The following is a 24,939-nucleotide window of genomic DNA, read 5'->3' as shown; positions in this document are numbered from 1 at the left end:
GCCATTTGTGTGTTTCTAATGGGATGAGTGGGAACCATCTGCATCCCGCTCAAACAGCGCGCCAGGCCCAGCTCTGCATCGCCGCCGTGTGCCCCACAGCTCCTCTGAGGACGGGGTTTCCATGGAAGACCCCGCAGTGACCTTTCGGTTTGGCAGCCTGATAGGAGGCTGTGTGTGTGAAAGCATCCACGTAGGTGATTTCACTTAAATTATTTCATAGCCTTCCCCAACTGAACACTAGCAATTTTTATAAGCAATCTAAAAGTATTTATTGGTGCAAGCAGATGCTTAGTTTTGAAAGATAAAATAGGATAACGCTACCATAAAATACTCATTTTTGCTCTTCTGCCGTGCATAACTCACTCCGAAGCGAGCAGCTCTGCTCCAAGCGCTCAGCACTGCTTGGCCCCCTCGCAGCCCCACGCTGTGAAATCCTACCAGTGTGCACCTGGGGTTCTGTGCTGCCCGCTCCAGCCGTGGAGCTCAGCAGGGCCAGCGCTGGGGCAGTGCTGCTGTGAGGCCAAGAGGGGACGGTGCCTGATGCCAGCGTGGCGCTGGGCCTGGAGCACAGTGACCAACTGGGATTTCCTTCTTGCATTTCACCCAGCCGGATTTGTGATTCAGTGATTCCGTGTCTGTCTTGGTGCCCAGGTCAGAAGATTGAAGGTACTTCCAGTGGGGCTTGCATTCTTTCTGTCTCCCTCTCTCCTCTGGTTGCGTGGAACAGTACTGCACCTCTGGTTGGGGTAGTTTGATTATTAGTAGGTAATTATGAGGAATTGTATATTACTGTGAGGAGCTGTGTATGAAAAGCCCTTGTAAGATGGTTTTATTGCCAGTGTGATGTGCTGAGATGCTGCCAGGCGTCATGGGGCGGGGGGATCGAGCTTATCTCTGGTGTGAACCTTTCCACCTGGGTCTGCTGCTCTGCACAGGGAGAACGGCCACGACCCACAGATGGAGCAGAGCCGGGCTCCAGTGCAGCCTGGGATCGGCAAGGAGCTGCTATTGTTCTCCCAGCCATGGCTGGAATCCAAATGCTCCACGCTGGGCATGGTATTTGTATCAGTGGCGTTTTCAGTCTCAACATGCAAGATGAGAAAGTCACTGTTTTAAATGGTTACTCCTTTGGGAAGGGGAAATTGAGAAGATGGACTTCTAGCAGAGCACTAGTGAGATGGCACCCTATCCACAGTGATAAATGGGAGCATTAACAAGGCTTGGTTGAGAGGAACCCTACAGATTTATGGCTTCCTGTCTCCACCAGCAGATGCCATTATGGCTGACAGAACAGAATGCCTTTCAAGAGGGAACTGGGATGGGATTATGAAGAAGGGAAAAAAAAAAAAGCCAGCAGAATCTGGTGTCCATTTTTATCCACTGGTCAGAATCTGCCGATAGCTTTGAATAGAGCCGAGACTGTACAGCAATTGTGCGCTCCCTCCTCCTGTTATTTATAACTACGTTGGTGAAGGTCATTTAGCATCTCTTTTAGCACAGGAAGAACCCATAATATTTACTGAAAGCATTTTTGCACTCTTGAAAATTAGGGATGATAAAATGAAGTGATAGCACTGGAGGCTTCCTTGGCTTATCCAATGGAATAATCCCGATGGGTGTTTAATGTTTACTTTGGAAATGTAGCAAATGATTCTGAAGCTGTATTGAATTTTATCTATTTTTATTACATAGCAGAATAATATTTCCCTTTCCTGACAAAATGTTATGACCAGTAATAGCAATGGCAGTTATGCATGTTCAAAAAAGAGTAATCAAATCTCATGCTTCAGGGCACGAGCTGAGCTCCCCGCCGGGATCGGGACGATGTTCTCCCCCCCACCTTCACTGCTGTGCAGTCAGCTAGGTGCGTTTTCAGAGCATTTCCAATGTCTTGGTTAGGTGCAGGTTACATGGAACAGAAGCGTGGTCTGGGACAGTGAAAAATCTCCATCGCTGTGGCTCTGGGGTATTTCTGATCTGATTTTTCAAAATAACGCATGTGATTTGGTGTGCATTACAGGAAAGTTTGCAGGCATTTCCACTTGCAATAGAGGGTCAAATGTGATGATTGTGTGTATTTGATTTCCCATCGTGAGCAGTCACAGAGACCTCAGCTGTTCACCTCAAGTCTCTCATCTTACCCTGTGTTGCCTGTCCTTCCATAGCTGCAATGCTGGTAATTAAATGTGGCTCATTTTCCTGGAATTCACTGATATGTAGGTACAGCATTCATGTGGAATGGCATTTACCTTGGATCTTAACGGCCTCCTCCACTCTTATTACTTGAGATAAACAGAGAAAGGATAAATAAACAAATAAAGATAGGTAATTCTGGCAAGTTCTGCCAAGAAAGAATCATTGACAACTTCAATATTTACTTCCTTCTTCTTGAAAACTATTCCCCTTAAATAAATAGGTAGATAGATAGATAGATAGATAGATAGATAGATAGATAGATAGACAGATAAATAGGGGAGTGTGGTTTTGCAAGGATGCTCAGAGAACCAAGCTTGGCAGGCAGACTGGCGCTGCCTTGCAGGACGCAGAGTGCTGTGGTCATTTTTCTGTGCAGGCCGTGCCCGGTGGTGGGGCTGGCTGTGCTCTGTTCCCTCTGAGGCACCTCCACAGTGCACATTTAACCATCCTTCTGGGCACTCTGTTGTCATGCTCTTACTGTTTGAAATTTCTCTTAGTGATGAATGCATTTTGGAAATATATTTGTTCCTTTTTTTTTTTTTCAGTGCTCATGAATGAAATAGAGAACAGTGTCTTTCCTTCCTCTTTTCAGCAATTTCTGCTGTATTTGACAACTTATTACATCTACCCACTGGTAACCCCGACTTCTCCCTTCATTCTGTGTAGGTCGTGGCTTCTGGACCTGGCACTGCTTTCATTGTTCTGTGGCTGGACAGCATATGTTTGGGAGCGCAGCGCCAAAAACTGGATGCTTTATTGTGTCTGAAATCTTCCCAGCACCAAGTGGGATTACTTCACATGTCTAACATATGACACTCCTGTTTATACGTCCCAGTTTGACATCTGCCCTTTTTGCAACAGCATGACACTGTTGACTCATGTACTGCTTCTGATTCACTGTAACCCCAGATGCTTTCTTGCAGAAATGCTTTGTAATCAGTTGTCCCCATCCTATATTTGAACAGCTGATTATGCATCAGTGACAACTTTGCACTGATTCATCTTGAATTGCATCCTATTTTTTCAGACTATTTCTGCAATTTGTCAGGATCATTCTGTATTACAATGCTGTCTTCAAAGGCTGTTGCCATTCCCCCTAGCAAGGTACCATCTGCAGATATCATGCAAAACATTCTCCATTCCACCTTCTTAGAAGAACAGTAATAAAGATATTGAATATTGTTGGGCCCAGAATCCCCTCCAGACATTATTCTATGCCCACAGTGTAGGTGGTACCTCATGTAGGTGTAGTTTTGGAGGTCTTTCCCAGGCCCTAAAGTAATGTCACCTGAAGATGTTCCTCAGTTCACTTGTGAGTCTGTTAGATGAGATGGTGGCAGAAGCTTATGGAAGTCAATATAGATGACTTCTCTGTCTGCATGGTCTGTCATGCTGTTATGGAATAAGTTTTGACATAATGTAACCTGAATGTATAACCAAGATGTTATAATTGCAATATAATCAAAGAGTATGGCAAAGCAAACAGGATCACAAAAGAGAATAAGTAGAAGAGCTTACCCTTGGGTTGAGCTCACTAGAAGATATCAAAGAGGAGGATCTCCAGAAGAGATCCTTCCCCTCTGGTAGCCAGCTCTTAAATAGGTCCAGGAGGGGTGGAGCCTGGCTCCACCCCTTCCGGCAGCACAGGTGAATTGCCTTCACCTGTGCTCCTCTGGCTGACTCATGGCTCACCTCAGGTGATCAATCAGAGGTTCAGGCCGTGACTCAGCAGTTCCCATACACTCCACCCCTTCACGGCGTGAACCAATGATCAGGTTAACAAAAGGGTAAGCTTTCCCTAATACAGAGATCCGGTATATCGCGACGCTTATACAATTTTATCGCGACATATGTTGGTACAGTTCAAGACAAGTGATGATTAGTGGATGTCCATACTCTTCTATGGGCCAGTGCTCGATGATGTGCCTGGAGGCATGAGGTCCTGAGGTGCAAGTCCATTCTATGTTCCATCAGTCCCATGCAGACCATCACCGGGTGTTGTACGTGATCTGACAGCAACACTGGAACGCTTGATGGCATTTTGTTCCTTCCGATGGTCCTGAAGGCTCACAGACTCACGGGGAGTAATACAGATGTTTTACAGGTACCAGGAGGGGAAGGTCTGCTCTCCAGGGCAAGATACAGGCCGTATTTCTGTCTTGGGTCAACACTTCTGCTTGTACTGGGGCACGTCCTGGCCGCCTGTACCACACCTTTTTGCCGGATATCTGCGGCTGCATAACGATATCAGGCACCAAAGGAGGTGTCCTGATCTGCCATAGGGACATGATGGGGGTCCCTTTAGCAATAAAGATCGGAGTGTTGACCATAATATCAGTAGGCCATGTACCTATTACTGGAGGGACTACTGAGCCTCCCACCTCCAATAGTCTCCCCCAAGGTGCAAGTAGGCCACACCACTTGGGTCCTACCTGCACCTTCCAGGGCCATTTTATTTTATGGGTACCTGGCTCTAAGTTTTCAGGGGCAGGGAGCAGAAGATTATTTTCATTACCAATTTGGGGTCTTACCTGATGATCAGTGCCCGTAATTTGGATCCTAAGCGGGGTGGCCCATGTCGTCTGCAACATTCTCAGGGCACTGGGTCTGCCATCTCGAGGTCTTTCATTCAGGTCCCGCAGGGTTTCATACAGTCTTTTTGTCCACCCCTGCAAGGACTGGGAGTCTGTCTTCAGGGCAGCCTTAAGAATACCATTATAACGTTCGATGAGGCCTGCCCCTGTTGGATTATATGGCAGGTGGAATCGCCATTCGATGTTATTTTCTTCTGCCCAGCGCTGTATCGTTGCACCAGTAAAATGAGTCCCTTGGTCGCTCTCGATGACTTGAGGTGTCCCGTAGGCAGACATCAGTTTAGTGAGTGCCTTGATGGTATATGCCTGGTTTGCTTTCGGTACTGGATAGGCCTGCAGTAGCCCACTTGCAGTGTCGACACAGGTCAGGGCATATCTTGCCCCTTCGGAACGAGGAAGGGGCCCGATGTAATCGACCTGCCATCGCTGGAGAGGATTGTGTCCCCTAGCAAGATGGGCTGTTGTTTCGGGCAACGATCTCGGTTTCATCTTGGAGCAAGCGTCGCAATCCTGGCATGCCTGGACGATATCAGATAGTTGTATGGGCAGTCCCCATGCTTTAGCAGCTGCCCACATTGTCTTTTGTCCAGCATGCCGTAGCTTCTGATGTAGCCAGCGGGCGATGTTCTCAGATGGTGAATTCTCAATCCATCGAACTCGGGCCAATGTGTCGGCTTCATCGTTTCCCGGTGACTGTAGGGGCTGATGACCAGAAACATGGTAGACACGTACAGTCCTGTGTTTGACCGTATTCCATATATCTAACCACATGTCTTTGCCCCAGATCGGTCGGGCGTGGATAGTCCATTCCTGGGTGGCCCACTGTGCAATCCAGAGAGTGAGCCCCCGGTACACAGCCCAACTATCTGTGCAGATGTTCAGGATACCATCACCGGGTTCCTTGGTTATAACCATCCACACGGCTCGCAGTTCTGCCCATTGGCTGCTCTGACCATCCCCCTCATCGAACCAGATTGTCTCGGTGGAAGGATGGTATGCTATTGCTCTCCACTTGCTCGGGTTGCCCTTGCTGGACCCATCTGTGTACCAGGCATCTTCAGGGATAGGATATTTTCCCTCGTGAACGGGACTCTTCTCTGGTGGAGCGACCAGTATTTCTTTTGGTGCATCACTGTGATATGTAACTGGGCCTAGGATCTTCTGAAGTTCTTCTTTCAAGGGGGATGAAGACAGACTGCTCCTTTGGCTGAGATAGGCGACCCATCGTGCCACTGTTTGTGCTTGGGCCACCCCTGTCTTAGGAAGGTGGGTCAGATCCTTCACCCACCCCTGAATTGGCAGAGTGGTCTTAACTATAACTGCAGCTGTCTGAGTTATTGGCTCTACTGCCTGTAATGCCGAATAGGCAGCCAATAACTGTTTTTCAATCATACTGTATCTTTCTTCTGCTCCGTGCCAAACCTGAGACCAGAAACCAATGGGGGTCCGAACAGAACTCTGGCGCTGCCACAGGCCCCAACCGAAGCCGTCTTGAGTAACATGAACGTCCAACTCGGCTGGGAGGGTAGGATCGAATATACCCAATGCCTGAGCTTGTTTAACTGCCAGTTTTGCTTGTTGGAAAGCATCCTGTTCGGCTTTCCCCCAGTCCCATAGCTGCCCCTTTTTTGTGAGTCTGTATAATGGCCTTAGCAGCTGCGCTAGGTGAGGTATAAAGGAACGCCAATAACCCAATATACCTAGAAACTCTTGCAGCTGCTTTGATGTTGTAGGGACTGGAAATGCCTGAACCTTATCTATAACAGCACTGGGTAGCACTTTGGTCTTTCCTGACCAAACCACCCCCAGGAATTTTACGGACAGGCCTGGACCTTGCACCTTTTGGGGATTTATAGCCCATCCCCTTTGTTGCAAATAGGCAGTTAATGAATCAGCTGCCTGTCCTACTACCTCCAGTGAGTCGGATGTCAACAGGAGATCATCAATATAATGATATAGGTTAACATCATCAGGTTTTCTCCAGTCAGCCAGGTCACGCGCCACTAGATTATGACAATACGTTGGTGAATGCACGTACCCCTGTGGCAGGACCTGAAAGGTCCACTGCCTGCCTCCCCACGTAAACGCAAACTGATCTTGCGATTCCTCAGCAATTGGGATACTGAAGAATGCATTTGCTAGATCTAGGACACAATGATAGGTTTTTATCTCCCTACTCAATGTGTCCATTAGGGAAGCAATATTGGGTACGGCCGCATGAATAGGCGGCGTGACCTTATTTAATTCTCTGTAATCTACTGTCATCCTCCATGTGCCATCCGACTTTCGCACTGGCCATATGGGGGAGTTATACGGGCTGTGTGCAGGTCTTATAATGCCCACTTTTTCTAATTCCTGCACCGTTCTCGATATTTCATCTTGCCCACCCGGGAGTCTATACTGTCTAACATTAGTAATCCGGCGCGGTTTTGGCAGGCAAACAGGCTCATGTTTCGCATGGCCTCTTAATATTGCCTGCACCGCCCGGATACTGATACATCTTTGTCGAAGTCTGAACTCTCCCACAGTTGTTTGGAGAGCCAGACCCCATAGAATGTCTATGCCCAGGATGTATTCTTGGACTGGGGCAATAGACACCTTGTACTCCCGGGGTGGGAGACGCCCAACCCCCAATTTTAACCATGTTTGGGTGACAGGAATAGTCTGTCCCCCAAAACCACCAATCATCACTCTGTCGCCATGAAATTTTCCTGGATCTCCATAGATAATTGATGTTTCTGCTCCAGTATCCACTAATGCCATAACTCTCTGAATATTTTTTCGGGACCAATAAATTGTTAATTCTACATAGGGCCTCCGGTCCCGTCTGGAGGCCCTACGGGGACTAACACCCCTTGTCAGTGCATGAATTGTGCTAGGGCCAGTTCTTTTGCTTCTGATGGCTCAGGCATTGTGGCCCGAGACACCTGAGGTGGCTTCTTTTTCCTGTTTGGAACAATAAAATCTTCTAGGTTCCATGTTGTTGTTGGAACCCTTTCTATAGCTCTTACCCTGGATTTCTTAGGGTAGCTCTGGAATTTTTGATTGTCCTTTAGTTGTCTCCAGAGCTGGAGAAGGACGTGATTGGGCTGGCGGTCGATCTTAGCAAATTGGACCCCAGCCCGAATTAAATCATTAAACATTTGTTTTCGGGATACCCTTATGGGTCCCGATCGAGGAGCTCGAGTAGCCGGCATTCTGGTTTTATTTACCGGCAGGACCTCTGCTTCCTCCAAAAACCGAATATTGCGCCTAGTCCGCAGGCGTTCTGTTTCTCCCAAATCGGCAACTAACTGGGCAACCTGCTGGACTACGGCTTCTGATGCTACAAGGGGATTTAATATTGAAACTAAGGTACCGTACAGATGGGAGGGAGCTTGTTGTAGAATTAAATCTCTCATCCCTGCTGAAAATTTAACCATATCAGGGCCATCAAATGTATCTTCATAGATGGCCTCTCTTACACCCAGTTCACGGATATAGTTCTGAAGGTCCTCCATGGAGGACCACATACCTGTATGTAACGGTATGTCTGATTTATTTGGCCATACCATACGGCAGGCCGCCATTAACCATTCCAGTATGGAATGGTTTTCATCACGATATTGATTGCCCACATATAACCTTTGCCTAAGAGCAGGATGGACAGTCATGGTGGCCAACTTAGATATTTCTGGGCCATTCACCACAACACTTTCTGCCCCAGAATCCCACAGTCTCAATAACCAAGCCGGCACACTTTCTCTGGGCTTCTGCCGAAATCGTTGTACTAAGTCCATTAATTCTGTTGCTGTGTATGGCCGAGCTGTCACATGTAAATGAGTGTGGGCAGGGGGCCATTGATCAGGTGGCACCCCTGCCGGTCTGTCCTGTACTTTTTTTGTTTTTTGGGTTATCACAGGACGGACCTCCAATGGATCAGTTTGAATTGGACATTCAAGGTCTGATTTGGATTTCTTGTTGTCCTGATCAACGAAGTCTGTTGATTCAGGAGCTTGGTCATCATTTATTGAAATATTACGAATTTGGCTTACAGGAAGATGTAGAATTGGCTTCTTCCCCGTTAAAATGCCAAGTTCGTGCTCTAACTTTTCAATGCGATCTTTCAAAAGTTGATTTTCGGTTTCTAAAGTATTATTTCTTGAGTCCGCATGATTTAAAGCGGTTAATAGTGGCCATGCCACCATGGAGGCAGCCAATTGTCTTTCTTTGGTGATGAGAATGTCCTTGCCAAGTCCTTGAAAATAGTCTGCCATGCGATATGGGGAGAGATTGCCCATAACACGTAAGGGACCCCATTTTTCAATGATGGCAGCTAACTCGTAATAGGGCGATCCCTCAAACCCTGGGATCTGCCCTGGAATCATTTTCTCTAGGGGAGTATTGTTCTCCCCCTTGACCCATTTATAGAAGTTCCACAGGAAAGACATGTTAATTTTAGTATATTCAGCCTGCCTGGCTCGCCAAATGTATAACCAAGATGTTATAATTGCAATATAATCAAAGAGTATGGCAAAGCAAACAGGATCACAAAAGAGAATAAGTAGAAGAGCTTACCCTTGGGTTGAGCTCACTAGAAGATATCAAAGAGGAGGATCTCCAGAAGAGATCCTTCCCCTCTGGTAGCCAGCTCTTAAATAGGTCCAGGAGGGGTGGAGCCTGGCTCCACCCCTTCCGGCAGCACAGGTGAATTGCCTTCACCTGTGCTCCTCTGGCTGACTCATGGCTCACCTCAGGTGATCAATCAGAGGTTCAGGCCGTGACTCAGCAGTTCCCATACACCTGAATAAATCCATGGTGGCCATCTCCAAGAGCCTCATTCTAGGTCCCACGCTTTGCTCAGGTGTTTCTGCACAAACAGATGATCAGATGATGCAACTCCTGCCCTCCCATCTCAGACAGGCACCATTTGCAAGGTTTGAGTTCTCCAGCAACCTCTGATGTTCCAGACCTCAGGGATGGTCACTGGCATCTCTGAAGTTGCTGTAAGGTGAGCGTAATGGCCTGACCTTCACTGTGTGCTTCCCAAGTGCTCTTGAAACTCTTCTTCGTACTGCAGTCAGAGCTCTCACTCCTCTGACACTGGTCTTGATTATTTTTGCAATCTGATCACAGCTGATTCCCGTGGAGAAGATGAAAGTAAAAAAGGCTTTCTTAGGGTGATCTGTCAAAAGCTTTCTCTCTTTGCTGAGTGACAGATGTAATCTTTCCTAGGCCTTTTTTCTACATACAGAAGGCACTTATCAAACACTTTATTCTTATTATATTCCTTTCTAGTTGTATCTCATTTTGTGACTTTATATTTTTTCTTTGCATCTTCGTGGTCACTGTAAGAACTGTTTGCTGCCTGTTTTTCACATTGAGATAAATACCAATTTGTTTATAGAATTACGGTGTTGGTTTCCGTTGGGTTTGCTTTTGTTTCCATAAATACTCCTCACCATGCTGTACAGCAGGCTTTTTGCCTGCAGAGGGGTGGGACAGCAGCACTGGGGTAAAATCTGTTTTCCCCTCTTCCAGCAGTTCTCTGCACACAGCTCTGGTAGCCCAGCTTGGAGCGGTGGTAGGGCAGGATACATTTCCTCTTCCTGGGATGAAATCCTGATATTGCAAATAATTTATGCTTGGAGTAACAGCAGGCAGCATTTCCAGAGCCCCCGGCCTTCTAATCTTCAACAAAAGGATTCACCTCTTGGCTGCAAAAAAAAAAAAAAGAAGACATTTGAGTTTGAACTGCCATCAACTGTGAAAAAAGAATCCTTTGTGGCCGAGTGACGTGAACGTAAAGCGGCGCAAAGGTTTGCACAGCTCGGGCTGCAGCTACCTTCAGCCACATCTGTGGTTCATCTTCCATCACAATGTCATCAGCTGAAATATCACATAAGATCTCATTCAGAGCTGTACATAAAGGCTCACCGTGCATTTTTTAACTATGACATCCTATTTCCAGAATTTATAATTCAGTCTTGCAAACCTGCTGCAGACTGGAACAGCCTGGAAGCTCTCGTTTTAGGAACTGAATTTTCCTTCTTTAAATCACAACAAATCTCCAGTTTAAAGAAAAGCAGAAATAAACACATCGCTTTTTCTGAAATAAGCACAGCAACACTGCAATGCCACTTCCCAGTCAAGCCAGCAAAGCCAGCTATTTGAATAAGGGTTTGATCTAAGACTTCTTCATTCTGCAGTAGAGAAACTTTGCATTTTCTTCAGTGGATTTTGAATGGAGCCCTGGCTCAGCAGGCATGCAGGACCACTGCATTTATTCCCTTTTCTATAAATATACCAACATCCCTAGTTTAAAAAAAAAAACCACAATCCAATATATGTGGGCAGCAAATGGACTGCAGTCTCAGAAAAGTTCTTGGATAAAGGTATTTTTAAAGAAAAGAGGAATGAGAACTGACATTTTGGGGGTGAAAATGCAGCAGTGGAAGAATGCACTGCTCTGCTAAAACTTTCTTCCTAGAACATCTTATTTTATTGAAAAAAAAGAGGGTTTAAATAGATCTTTAAAATGTTCTGTGAGTGTTGAAATCATAAAACAGGGATGTTTTACACTGTGTTGCAAGCACTGCTGAACAGCTCACTGCATAGAAAGCAAAGTACAACTTTGAAGATGGCATCAGGTTTTGTGGGATATTTTGCCACTTTCCCAGCAAATAATGAAAGAACAAAAAATCACCACCACCACCAACAACAACAAAGCACAAAAAGGAACCAAAAATATTCAGAACAAAAGCAAACAAACAAGAACCAAATAGCTGTGCACTTCTGTAATAGGGAAGGAGGAATAAGAGCATTTCCTGCACAGAGCTGGTGGGACGTGGAGAGCAGGAGCTTGGTGAAGAGCCTGTGGGCGTTCTGGAGCATCTGTCCTGCTGTGCTTCTACTTGTCGGACATCTGTCAGACACGCAGTGTTTCGAGAGCAGCCCAAAGGAGGCACAAAGAGATGGAAGATGCAGTTTTCTCTGGGCAAGTAGAACATTGCCAGCCCTTGAAATGGACAAAGGGACGGGGGAGGCCGGGTCCTTGCAGATGGGAGAAAGTACGTGAGGTTCTCTACGCCGTGCTTCTGTCTTGTTTTTAAAGATAGTCACCATCCAAATAAAGACAGCAGGTAAATTGGGGGAAATACAGAGTTGACAAAAACCAGTAAACAGGAAACGTTGAATTGGGTTGGAAGCTGTTTGCCTCGAGTAGAAAGCGAGGTGAAGGCACAGATGTTTGGGATTAAGATTGCTTTAAAAAATGGCTATAGCAGTGTCAATGTGACAAAATATGCAAATGCTCCTATCTGTCTGGATAATTTAATTATAAAGCACCCAATCACCATGGTATTGGAATGAATGCTTTCCATTATGCCGTAATGAATTGTTTGTGCAGTGTAAGCCTATTCGTTCCTTTATTGGTATGCTTATTTTTTATTATTATTTATAGTTAGGGAAGAAAATTATGCTGGCAATTGAAATAATTGATGTATCTGATATTTTAGGGGCTAAAATAATACTGGTGCATTCTAAAGCATCTAGTGTTCTGTCTGTGATAAGGGCTGGGGAAGAGCAGATCTGCTAAATACTTCAGGAACCTGTAATTCTGCACATGGCCCCTCATCACAAACTGCATTGCCTGCTGAGCCACGCCGGGATTTCTCTTAACATCAGGAGAAGATGAATGCATCATTGCAGTTTACACATCCCCAGCACATTTGTTTAATGAATAGCACAGAGAAAGTTTAACTGAAATGCTAAAGCCAGCAAAAGGGACAAAATATCCAATGGGATCTTAATTGAAATTTAATTTTAATGAAACAAACCTCTTATTAAAGCAAGGAGCAAAGTTTTCATTTAGCAAAAAGCAAAAAAAAAAAAAAAAAGTGTTGATAGAGGGAAGAAAAAAAAAAGTCAATATTCTTTCTAGAGAACTTTTGAGAAGTTCTGTTTGTCTGTGCACTGGGCCACAGCTTGGGGTGGGCACAGCAGCACTCGATGGGCACCCCGTGCAGCTCCTGAGCTGACTGGTACGTAAGCACTTGTCAGAAATATTGTTTCTTGGGGTTCCTATGGAATCTGGGTTTGAGCGTGTGCTGGGATAGAGTTTCTACAAAGGAAACAGCATCTTCCTTTTGACACAGCATTTCTCCGTGCTTCAGCCTGGGGAAGAGAAGGTTCTGGGGACACCTCAGTGCGGCCTTCCAGGACTTGAAGGAGCTTATAAGCAGGAGGGGAAAACCCGAGCTGGTGGGGGGCAGCCAGGCCACAGCGGGATGGAACCGAATGGGCTGCGAGGTCCCTTCCAACCCAGCCATGCTGAGAGTCTTCACTCTGTGACCGGAGAGCGCAACCTGCAAGTTCAGGTGCCTGACTTCAGTTGATAACACCAAAGCTGACTGTGTTCATCCTTAATATTTCCCCTGCAAGCAGTGTGCAAAGTTCTTTAGGTTAAATGGCACGGAGTTTTATCAGTGAATTGCACAGCGTCGAGAAGCAGAAGATCAAAAGCAAAGAAATTCTTTGTAAGTGACTGAGAGTTACGGACAGATAAGATCAGGAACATGAAGGTTATATGGCAGTCTGAAGTATCAAAAATAAAAACTGTGGGACAAAGTCAGCTGCATCCTTCCTAGCTGGAAGTTTTGGGCAAAAAAAAAAGAGGGATTATTTAGAAACAAGAAAGATTTATTGTTCAGCAATAGCGAGTGGCTTTGTGTGTTAAAAAGGAGAGTGAGAATGTACTCGGAATGAGCTTCTAGAGAGTCTGGAGGCAGAGAGCAGAGAGGAGTAGCACTCACAAGCAAAATCTGTGCTTACCCAGAAAAAAAGTTGGGTGTGCTCCTCTTTGATATAAAACAAAAATTAAAACTAATGGAATTTGTTAATCACCATCAGTGCTCAGAATGCTTTTTCTTTGCAAGTAAAGCAGCAAGCAGGCAGTGCCAAAATTCCTCGCTTTCATTTCAGAGGAGATTGAGAGTTCCTCCAAATCCCATCTTACCGGGATTCGGTTTTCCAGCTCGGTGCTGATGCACCTCACCTTTGGCCTATGGGAGCTGGTCAGCCCAGCAGTGGGGTGGCACCCTGTGCCCTGAGCTTCGCTTTGCTGCCCGCTGCCACACCGGAGATCTGCTCAGCCGTGCTGCTCCTTCCTGCTGGGCTGGGCTGAGTGTGCCCTGCACCAATGGGCAAACGCTGCCATTTTCATGGCTGCGGCTCCGTTTCTTAAGAAAAGAAGCCTGAGGCTGTTCGGTTTGGCTCTCAGAGTCTTCCACAAAAAGCAGGGTACTTAATGGGTGAAGGAAAAGGAGTTTTGTGGAACAATATTACAAAAGGAGACATCAAGCCATTTTCATGGAAATTGAATGACGCTCTTATGGGTCTTTCTCTACTTCTGCTTTTAATATAAAATGTATAGTAAATACAGGTGGGGGAAAAAAGAAAACCACCTGTCAAAATATAGCTCTGTTTGGTTACCTCTGTCCACGGGACAATTTTAGTAACCTGTCAATCAATGGGCTGCTAAATAGCCTCTCCAAAGCACAATCTGCTATTTCAGACGACATCAGTGTGTCAATCATTTATTGAATCAAAGCCAAATTTGAAGCAAAGCAAGCCCAGTTTGTCAATCACTTCTCAGTATTTTCTCCACTAACCACCTGACAGCTTTTAACTTTTCACTTTTATATTCCATGCAGCTAGTTAAGATTCTTTCATTTTTAATTGGGCTTCTTTTATGATTGGTAGCTAAGCAACTAATATGTTGTTTTATATGATAATAATGGGCCCAAACTTGAGAGCTTTCTTGACCATTCCTATTTGTTGTAGGAAAATTATTTTCCTTCAAGTTGCTAAATAGCAGATGTAGCAGAAACAGTTATTTAATTATGGGTTGTCCTGTTGTTTCTATCTATAAACACTTTTGGCACTGTTTAAAAATAAACACTGCATGCGCTGGCAAATATATACTGAGTGATTTTAACTCCTGATAGAGTCCTTTGGAATTTCACTGCTCATTTGCAGGAAAAACCGGGTGCAAAAATGAAAGTGCTGCCGAAAAAGCAGCGTGGAGAAAGATTAGCAAAGGACAAAGCTCCGAATCTCTGTTCCAGAGTCCCGCTAGGCTTTAGTCCAACCCGATCAGTTTTCAGTCTTAATTTAGTACAATTAAATTTCTGAGGCCAAGTGCAGTGCTCTGAACCGCCATCTCTCAGAACAAGGCAGAAGCTCCTCCTGAGCTGCACTCCTCATCCAGAGCAACGTTTGGAGCAAATTAAGGCTTTCTAAAATTTGAAACTTCAGGGCCGGCCTGGGGTCCCCCAAAGGCAATCACTGATCCTGGTGTGCTTTCAGTCCCGTCTCCCCCTCTTGTGCAGGAGAAATGCTGCTTTCACAAGCACAAAATCACCTTACAGCTCTCATTTTCTAGAAACTGTGTCATCAGTAAAGCCAGTGTGTTGTTTGCAGTCTGAAAGAAGTGACTCTCTGTCCTTTCATGAAAAGGAAGCTTGGAAAAGGAGCTATTTCTGTGTTACAGAAAACTCTATTTTGGGTTCAAAAGTTTTCTTCGTTTAATTCTTTCTCCTATCTGTCTGATGGGCTTCTGGCTCTCTTTTGACAGACTGCTGTCATCTGGTTTGATCCAAAGCTGTGAAACTCCAGATGTGCCCAAGCCTGGGAGAACATGGGTGTAGTTCTGCAAAAGCTGCAGTAGGCTCAGAGGCAATCTGATACCAAATGTACTTTCGAGTCCTCTTAGAATTTTTTACTGTTCTTGTATTTCTCTTCATCTTAGACTGTGAAGTGACTGACAGGCTGTAAGGGCCAGCAGCAGCAAAGCAAATACGGGGCCTTCGGAATCCTTATGCACTGATTTCAGAAGTGCAGTTCAGTGTAGGTGTCTTTTTGCTGCTACCAAGCTGAGAGGTGTTGGAGAGCACCAGGAGATACGCTGTGCTTTGGCACAGTGCCCTCTCCTCTGAAGAAGACCCTTACAGACTGCTGGGGTTGCACAGTTAACGAACAACGAAGGGGAGAAGGTAGAACATCCTTTGCAGGTTGATGGAAACACCAACCACTCCTTGCTCCCAAATGGCACTGCAAAGATGGACGGTTCCTATTTTTGTTTCTTTTCTGCTCTTGATGGGACTTCTCATATCTTACGCTGAAATCAACGGAGTTAATAATAAATTTCTATGAGATCATAGATAGGTATCAACTGTTCACTGACATTCTGACAAATGAGGAGTACATTTGCCTGTACGTGCACGCGATTAAGAGATTTATTTTACGAACAGATTTGTACTATTTATAGAACTCGATATTAACAAAAGTTTTAAAAGGGCTTTTGATCCCAGACTGCTTCCATAGTTTGGCACAGATTGCTAATCTTGGCTCAAAGGGTTTGCAGGCCTGGCTGAACACGATGCTTAGCTCTTGAAGTTCAGGCATCTGAGCAGAGGGGAAGCCCACACAGCAGCCACCTACGCAGCACCTGGTCTGTGAATTGGCATAAGACTCTCAATGGAGGAATTAAGATACACAAGATCATAAGTAGTATACCAGTAAGAGCACGACAGGGTCAAGAAAGCCAGAAATGCTTGCAGAGGGCTTTTTTAGAACAGCTCTGTTCTGGTTATTTAGATGGAAATTAATAGTAGGATTTGGGAGTTGTTCTTTGGAGACAAGAGCAATCTCAAAACTACCTCTTGGTTGGAATTCCCAGCTGGGCAGAAGTGCTGGAGGGAAGTCTGTACTGATGTCTGTATTGATGTGGTAGTTTGTGCAGCCTTCAATGCATCTACTGATGCCTTAGTGTCATTGATTATGGAAGATGCACAAGGAATTAAAAGATTTATAGGGACATCCATCACAAGCTGCCTTACAATATGGGCACCAAGTCTGTTCTCCTGCTTAGTGTCAGCTCTCTGAATAGTTTCCTTGATAACAGAAACACGTGTTACCTGGAGCTGGGGACAGAAAGAACAAGGGCTTGCTTTGCTCATTACAGTTACCTAGTGCTCCTAACTACATCGTGCAACCTGAGCTTTGCACTGGTGCAGCACCAGTATTTGGGGCCCTTTTACTCTTTGCCCTACACTGAGATTGGTTCCTGTAGTTCATGGTAGCACTTGTCTTGGAGTGAACTGTACTGCGTTCTCCATTTCAAGTATTAGTTTTTACCATTACTTAACAATTCTGTTTTTCCATCTATGTGTCAAAAAGCTATCAGTGCCAGCTGCCTTTGTTTCCCTCTCTGGTGGGAGCTGCACAGGAGTTAAGACAAAAATGATGAATACTTTTCCTCCTTGGAAATGGAAGGAGCATTTTATAAAACCTCCTATGACCTTTGCTGGAATTCGTCCAGGATGCTCTGCTTAACACAGACACCCTTCCAACAGGTAAAATGAGATCTTAAACTGTGCTGAGTGCTTGGGCTCCAACCTGGAGCAACGTGCAGCCTTAAAGATCATCATCAGTGTCCCTGCCTGTGTCACCTCAGTGTCATCAGGGTCTGTTCTGCCCAAGCCTTTGTAGCCTGCTGTACAACTTGGCGCAGTCTGGGCGTTTCCTGGAACGCAGAATAGAGGCAGTAGTTTTACATTCTGGATTATAAAAGTGGTTTGTGCACTGAACTCCAACTGATGTCATTTAGAAGTACTAGCTGCTAAAACTGCTGTGGCTTTCAAAGCAGGAAAGCAAGGCTTCACGCTTGCACTCAGACAAGAAAGTACTTGAAATGCAAAGCGAGTTTTTCCTTGTTTGAATTTGGAACGGTAATATTCGAGATGGGCTTTGTTCAGGCCAGTGTTTGTTATGGAGGAACGAAATCGTAGAATGTGTACAAACAAATGCATGCAAACACATGCTATGCTTAATGCCACGTAAGGAATTTATAACTGGAAAGCCACCCTAATGTCTTTCAAATTGTGATCGCCTGATTTCAGAACCTGGCTATTATTTGTCTTATATCAGACTCAGCTGTGCGTTTTTGTAAAGCCCAAAAGATGTGCATGATTTCATACACCTACAAAAAGCCATTTTTTGTAGTAATGTCTTTCTGATTAATTACATATGTCCTACATTCACAAAGCTGAAGAGTATTTGAGTGCCTGAAATTATGAGCACTTCAGCAAACCATTGAAGATATCTGCAGTGTAAACTTTACACATACGTGGTCTGCCCTGCCAATGACCTTCATTTTATTCTAGCAGGGGAACACAGTATGTAATGCAGTCAGACTTAATTTTTTCTGGTTCCTTTTTAAGTACATACTGATAACATGCATGTAAGAATCGATGCTATGGACTGAGGTCACTAGGGAATATAACAAATTAAAATCACTTGATCTCAGAAGATGGTGCAGCCCAGCCACCCAAATGTTGTGTGGCACCGTGCGCTGCAGGGCTTCACAACACTAGAACACAGTTGGGTGATGGTAGCATTAGGACCGACTGAGTTGATCTGAGGTCTTTGAAGCAAGAGTAGATCGTCCTGGAAATGATTATTACTTTATGCCCTAGTTTGTCCAGGAATCAATATTGATATGATGCCTTCAGGACTTACTTCTCAGGGGTGGCATGAGACTTTTCACCGTCTTGTGAAGGCCTTTGGGTTTGGGAGTTTTTGTTTGGTTGTTTGGTTTGTTTGATTGATTGGTTGGTTTTGTTGGTTTGTTGTTTGTTTCGTTTTGCTTTGTTTGTTACAGGTTTATGTGAAAGTGATAAAATGTTCTAAAACATGGTGCAATATACTGAACCTTGTAGTTCCAACTTCAAGAACAGACCCTAAACCCTTTGGTACCTTTCCACATTAGAACCCATTCTAAAATTAGTGGGAAGATGCAAAATCACTGACAGCTTTCAGGAGAGCTGGAGCTGGCTGTGGTTGCTAACAGGCCCTGGGGCTGCTCTGCTATGCTCAGCTCACTGGGAGCCCTGCGCTGGGTGGGTTGCTTTGCTCCCTCCACAGGCAGCTCTGCAAATGCCGCAGGAACACTCATCTCTGCTGCCTCCTGAATTCAGTGGAGCACATCACCCTCCCAAGAAATTATAAGCCCCCATAATTCCTCCATGATGTGGCCAGTGTTCCCTCCCTGGGAAAGAAAGTGAAGGAAGGGCGATAACTTTGAGTTAGAAAAATGGCCCTTGATTCGGGGCTGGTGCTGCTGGTCCGCTGTGCAGAAGCTGCCTTTGTTGTCTGATTTTCTTACATTTTCATGGTTGTGAAGTACAGGATATCCTGGAGTCTGGCATGGAAAGGATAGCCAAAGATTGCTCCGTAGGCAGCCTCACAGACCGTCAGCTTTGATCAGATCTGATTCTCTTTTTTCCCCCTGACTCATTGTAGAAGTATCTTGAAAAATTAGCTTCTGAAAACATAACCGAATACTTCATAGGAACTCTTTTAATCACTCCTATGGGCAAATTTCATCGACTTGGAATTTAAGAGCTAATTCAGCTTAAGTTATATTCTCCTCAATTCTCATTGGCAGCTAATGCAATAAGAGAACACTAAGGAAATAATTAAATGCTGGGCAATTAGGGCTACAGCACATCAGGATACAGATGAATACAAGCCCGTACATGCTTTCGTGGCTTTAGCTTGTCTTTATTTGTACCCTCTGATCTCAGAGCTCTCGGATCATGCTTGTGTGCACCCAGTGGCACTGAGGCACGGCACGTGGCAGGCTGCAGGCTGTGGGACATGGGGACGTGCTGGCAGCAGGGATGAGCATCAGTGAGCAGAGCCCAGATCCTGAGCTGTACTTTGATGGTGCTTACTGTAAGTGCAGTTGAGTTTCATAAGGGTCGCAGATTTATCCTGGGTTCCCGTAGCTAAACACTAAAGAAATGTTCAGATCAAGTATTCCATGTATTTTTTCCCCTAAAACTGATTTGTCATTTGTGCCTACTCCATTTCTGCCTACTCCATTTTACAGAGGATCCTGTTGCCCGCTGGGCCATTATTTTGGGAAGACCTTTCGGAAATAGGAACAGCAGCACTTACCACGATATTATTAGGTTAATTCCTGCCAGGCTGGCTTTCGTGAGAGGTCTTGACGTTGAACAAACCTGCTTCCTTTACTAGGATGTGTCAGTTAGAAACACCAACTGCAAGGATTTCTTATGTTCTCACGAAAAAGGAAGGAAACAGCTGGTAAATGTTTCACAGATGGTAAAGCTCTTGGCATCTCTCAGGAGAGGGCCACCCATACAGATGGCTCATTATTTTAACATTTGGATTTTCATCTTATTAAAACATCTTTTTTTTTTCCTGGTTTTATTTAGCATCGTAAATTCTCTTACACTTTAGTTAACAACTCAGTGATTTGGGGGAAGTGTCTGTTACAGGGAACATCATTTGGCTAAAACACGTATCTGCATCATTATTCTCAGCTCTGATGTGCAGTGAGTGGACTTGAACCTGATTAAAAATACCAAATGTAAGCAAATGCTTAGAAATATGACTTTATCAAGCAAAGGTCAGCCTGTATAGAGCTGAATTATTCAGCAAATGAAGAAATGCACTGAGTGAAACAAGCAAACATTTCTATCTTGGGCTTTACATCAATTAATGCTACGATGCTTTCTGTGTACATTGTAATTCCTGAGCATTGCATGCATGGTGTTAGTGAATATGTTCTCTGTTCCTATTATCACCATAAAGGGAAAATACTACTCTTGAATTGATTCAGTCAATAACCCAGATGACACTTCAGGTTTTTAGAAATGGCTGTAAAATGATGCAAAGTTCCACCGTGTGTTCATGATGGCATCAATCATAATGGATACAATCATAAACATGCAAATAGATGGCATGTTTAGCATATGTCATACATAAAGCCCTGCTCCCCACGTTGCTCAGTAAATATCATCAGTCCCATTTGGCTGATGGCAGAGGAAGGGGATGGAAACAATGCCAAAAGGTGACAGAACTTGCCCTGTGTGACAGAGGAAATTGGGGCAGATGTAAATGGAGCTTGGATGTTCTGGCTTTTGGCTGCAGAGCCTTATCTTACTTGCTCCCTTGATACTGGCTGTTCTCTCCTGCAGCTGACACTGTGCGCAGGTTGAAGGAGCCGAGGCAGAGACATGCAGCCCTTTCTGCAAGACAAAGCAGTAGGTAGGAGAGGAGGAGGAAAGAGAATATCCTGAATCTAATGCCAAATCTTTGGCCTCTGTATTTTCCAGAGGTTGCTTACCGTTTCAGCATAACCTCTCTGTGAAACTACTGAAATGCAGGTTTATGCTGTAAATATGGATTAACAATAGCACAGATTGCCACACGGATCAATCGGAAGAGATAGAAAGTAGCAGTTGATGCATGTGCTGCAGCTGCCTTGTGAATTTCACTGTGGTGCCAACCAAGATACATACTTCCTTAAATTCTCTGAATTCACTAAGATTAGATTTGGACTCTGCAATTGCTTTAATTAAAAATTAAATAATCAGGCAGGAAGAAAGAAAACTACGTTTTCCTGCATATGTATGTGCAACTCCCAGTTGATTCCAGTGAGTCACATCAACAGCAAATATTTGACCCAAAAGTCTAACTACAAGTGTTCCATTAATAAATACAGGGACAGATTTGCAGTGTGTAAATCACTGGAGCACCACTGATGCCAGCATAGTTATGCTGATTTACATCAGCTGAAAAGTTGGCTGGTGGAATTCACATTCCTTCGGACATCAAAGATGCGTCAGCAAATGGTAAACTTCACTTGTATTTTTCAGCCTTCTAATTTTAAAATAGCCAAACTGATTTAGTATTAACTGCCGGGTTCTTATGGTGAGACTTTGTGTGCCACGTTTCAGCCAGACGCCACTCTTGCAGCCAAGCTGTAAATCCTTCCAAAATGGGGATTTTAGCTGAAATGCTGAAAACTCTCTAATGTTTGTGGGTAGTGCTGTGTCATATTTATAATAGATGGGCTAATCTAACCATATCCTAAAAAAATGAAAAGCATGAAGGTTGGATGGCTCAGAGGGTTGGCAGACATGCCAACTTAAATTCAGTCATAGCCAGAAATGACAAAGTTGTTACCGCTTTTGGAAACCTATGAGATGAATTGTTGAGGCTCAATCAATTTGCTGTCTTTCTCTCCTTTGAGAGGTCAAAGAATAAGAGAACCATGGAAGCTGGTGTTCTGGCTAGATGCTTGACTTCTGCTTTACGTGACACTGCAGCTGGTGCCTTTAAAAGTCTGCATTTGCTGAGTGAATAATGGTTTGGTATGTGTTTGAGTGGGTGCTCTGAGTACTGGTTATTTGGCACCAATATTTATAAACCCAGGAAGGCTTGCTGTGATAGGCAGCTGGGAGTATTACCAACATCCTTCCTGGCCTGCTTCTACAATAGCCTATTTCCTTCGTGAGTACATTGAATAAAGAACTTGATTAGTTGTCAAAATATTGTAGAAAGTTGATCAGAATTTTGTTCAATTGATCTTGCTGGGATCGCAGCAAACAGAACAGAAGGCGCTTCTGAGCTCATCTGGTGCAACCCTGTGCTCAAAGATGGCCTTGGCTTTGGAGTCAGATCTGACTGTGGAGTCATATCGGTTTGTTCAGGATCTTGTCCTGAGTTGTGAGTATTTCAATGGATGGAGATTTTACAGCCTCTGTGAGCAGTCTGTTTGCATTGCAGTGAGGACTGAGCTAGTGGATCAAGTAAGGGAACATATATCTACGTGTGCTTTTCTATTTGATTTTCTGTGAACATAAACTAAGCGTAATAATGCTGTCCATGGGTAGTAAAGCAGACCTTCACAAAAACTGTCGGTGCTGAAGGGATCAGGGATAAGAGGCTATAAGCTGACTAACAATGAGTGGCCAATTAAGGGGAAGAGATCATAGTTAAAAGGCAAATTTCTGTATAATTCATTGGATGTCAGGGAACAGAGGAAACCCTTCATGGATTCTGCTCCAGCAGAAGTAATTTCAGGTGGATCTTGCAGTGTCTTAAGTATCAATTGACTACAAGATACAAACCCATTTTAAAAAACAGGCTTTGTTAGTTCTTGTCATGTAAATTGCTAGTGCCTTCAGTTTCAGTATTTAGTGCTCATAACTAAAGAGGCACAATCCCTAGCTGAGATTGAAAGCTGTTGGTAGTTTGTCTCTTGTTTTTATTTACATTAATGTCTTTATTTGTGATTCTGGTACTGGATGCACTGCACTCTGAAAAAGGACATAGTGGTAATAGAAGTGATACAGGTGAAATCAGTAGAAGGCTTGGAAGAGCTTGCACTTGCAGCGCATGAATGCCACCATCATTTTCCAGTTGTTCAGAACGGGAGCTTCTATTCTGTAACAGGTATTCTAATGGATTTCAACTTGACCATAACGCAAAAAACAAGTAGTAGAATGGAAAGAATAGCTAAATGAACTATGCAATGTAAAACGTACGTTTATCTCTTGGGACTTAGCACAGAACATCAGAGAAATAATTTGGTAGGAGTTGTTGTGTATTTGCAAGCAGGAGAGCATCCAAACAGCAGAAGCTTTAAAACAGCGTGAGGTGTTTGACTGTGCTCTGTATGGGAGGCTGATCACTAGTGAGAATTGAGGAGAGGCTTGCACTGTACGTGTGTGTGGTCTCACTTCTTGCGAAGGCGGATTGTCACTGCTGCAAACAGGCTGCAGGAGAGGATGGACCACTGCCTTTTCCATAGTACAGTAGTTTGTTTGTTTGTTATGGGCTTCAGAAACATGCCTTAATTCTGTTGGGGCTTAAATGCTACTAGCTTGCAAGGGAGTGTGGATTATATCTCAGACGTAATGTGAGCATGGGGGCTTTCTTTTTGATCATTATAGGGTAGGAATGTTTTGTAATTCTTCTAGTGCAAAAGAAGCTGTTTGGTGACAGGCATCAAGTTAAATTCCTGCAAGGGGCTGGCAGCAGAATACATTTGTCTATTTAACTGCATGCAAAACACTTGTCAAGACAGATTCTGGTCCCCTTTCCTTAGCAAGAGACTCTCACTATCTCATGTTCCAGATAATCTGGTGGAGAGAGGCTAGTGCAGAAACACATGCCAAGCTGCTACCAGGACTTGTAGATGCTAGAACCAAAGACATGCTGCCAGATGGAAACCTCTCTGACGCATGGAAAAGGGACAGAAAAGAAGGCAGAAATGTTCACATCTGGAGGAAGATGAGATCAGAGCTGGCTTTCCCAAGACCCTCTAAATAGATGATGGGCTGTCACTTTCTTTAATGCATTTTGCCACATTTGGTAGGAAATCACAGGGGGAAACAACTTGTTTTGGGAAAGGACAGAAAGTGAAAGGCTGTAGGAAGCACAGTGGTGGTGAGCCTGCTGGAGGTGTGAGGGTGGTATGCAAAAGAGAACAGAAGTCTAGAAATGAAGCTTCAATTCCTATTAAAGGAGAAACATTGCGGTCACCCTTCTGTTGCATTTGGATGGGGTATAAATGGTTTCCATTCCATTCCATTACGTTACATTACATTACATTACATTACATTTACATTGTTGGCTTTGTAATGTGCTATAAGCTGATTAAAATGTAAAGGGGGTGAGGTAACACGAGATTGCTGCTCATACTGCTGCTCTAATTATAGGTCTGTTGATTTCTGTTAAAGTTGTGCTCATCTTCATGCTGGGCCTCTGTATTTCGACTTGCTCTCTCCCTTTCCCCTGTGTATGCTAACCTTCTCATTCTCCTCACTTTCTTCTCCTGTTGTCTTGACTCCTTTGCCATTTCAGAAGTGTTATTCTATCATTTTGAGTGCTTCAAGCTGCCTCTGGGGCCATCTCCTCCTTCAGTGCTAGCTGACCTTTTCTGAAAACCAGCCTCACCTCTTCAGCATCCAGAGGCTAAAGAGGCTGGCAGCCTTTGGCACATGATGGCCAGCTCTGGCCCAAGTGCGTGTGTGTTATGGAAGAGGATGAGAGGAAGATGGATGAGTAGCTGAAAAGGATAAGCCTGTCACAAACCTCATCTAGGAAAACTGCAGAAATGGTGAAATATTCTGATGATCAGTAAATCCCCACTGCTGAATTTGTACCTTTGTCCAACCTGGGTTTTCCAAAACTCCTGCCTGCTACGTTGTCATGGTGCAGATGCTTTGTGCTGCCTTTTTGTTCTTGTTTCAGCATTGAGAAATCTGTGCTATCTTAATTATTAACC

The 24,939-nt window shown here is 44.4% G+C and overlaps 1 protein-coding gene across 2 annotated transcripts in view; it reads right to left on the bottom strand.

Annotated features, from left to right (window-relative positions):
• DOK5 (docking protein 5) overlaps positions 1-9,514 on the bottom strand; it is a 514,932-nt gene extending 505,418 nt beyond the window's left edge. Inside the window, exon 1 of one of the 2 annotated variants that reach the window (XM_048963029.1) lies at positions 9,348-9,514. The gene's annotated coding sequence lies outside the window, so the exon portion shown is untranslated. Of the gene's footprint in view, positions 1-3,714; positions 3,832-9,347 lie in introns of those variants that run through there. The other variant, XM_048963030.1, reaches the window with a different exon arrangement.
• Between the last annotated feature and the right edge of the window lie 15,425 nt (positions 9,515-24,939).

Source organism: Lagopus muta, chromosome 16, assembly GCF_023343835.1.
Source record: "Lagopus muta isolate bLagMut1 chromosome 16, bLagMut1 primary, whole genome shotgun sequence".
Taxonomy (NCBI): Eukaryota; Metazoa; Chordata; class Aves; order Galliformes; family Phasianidae; genus Lagopus; species Lagopus muta.
Note: the sequence above shows the minus strand (reverse complement) of the source record. Positions and strands in the feature narration are given on the sequence as shown.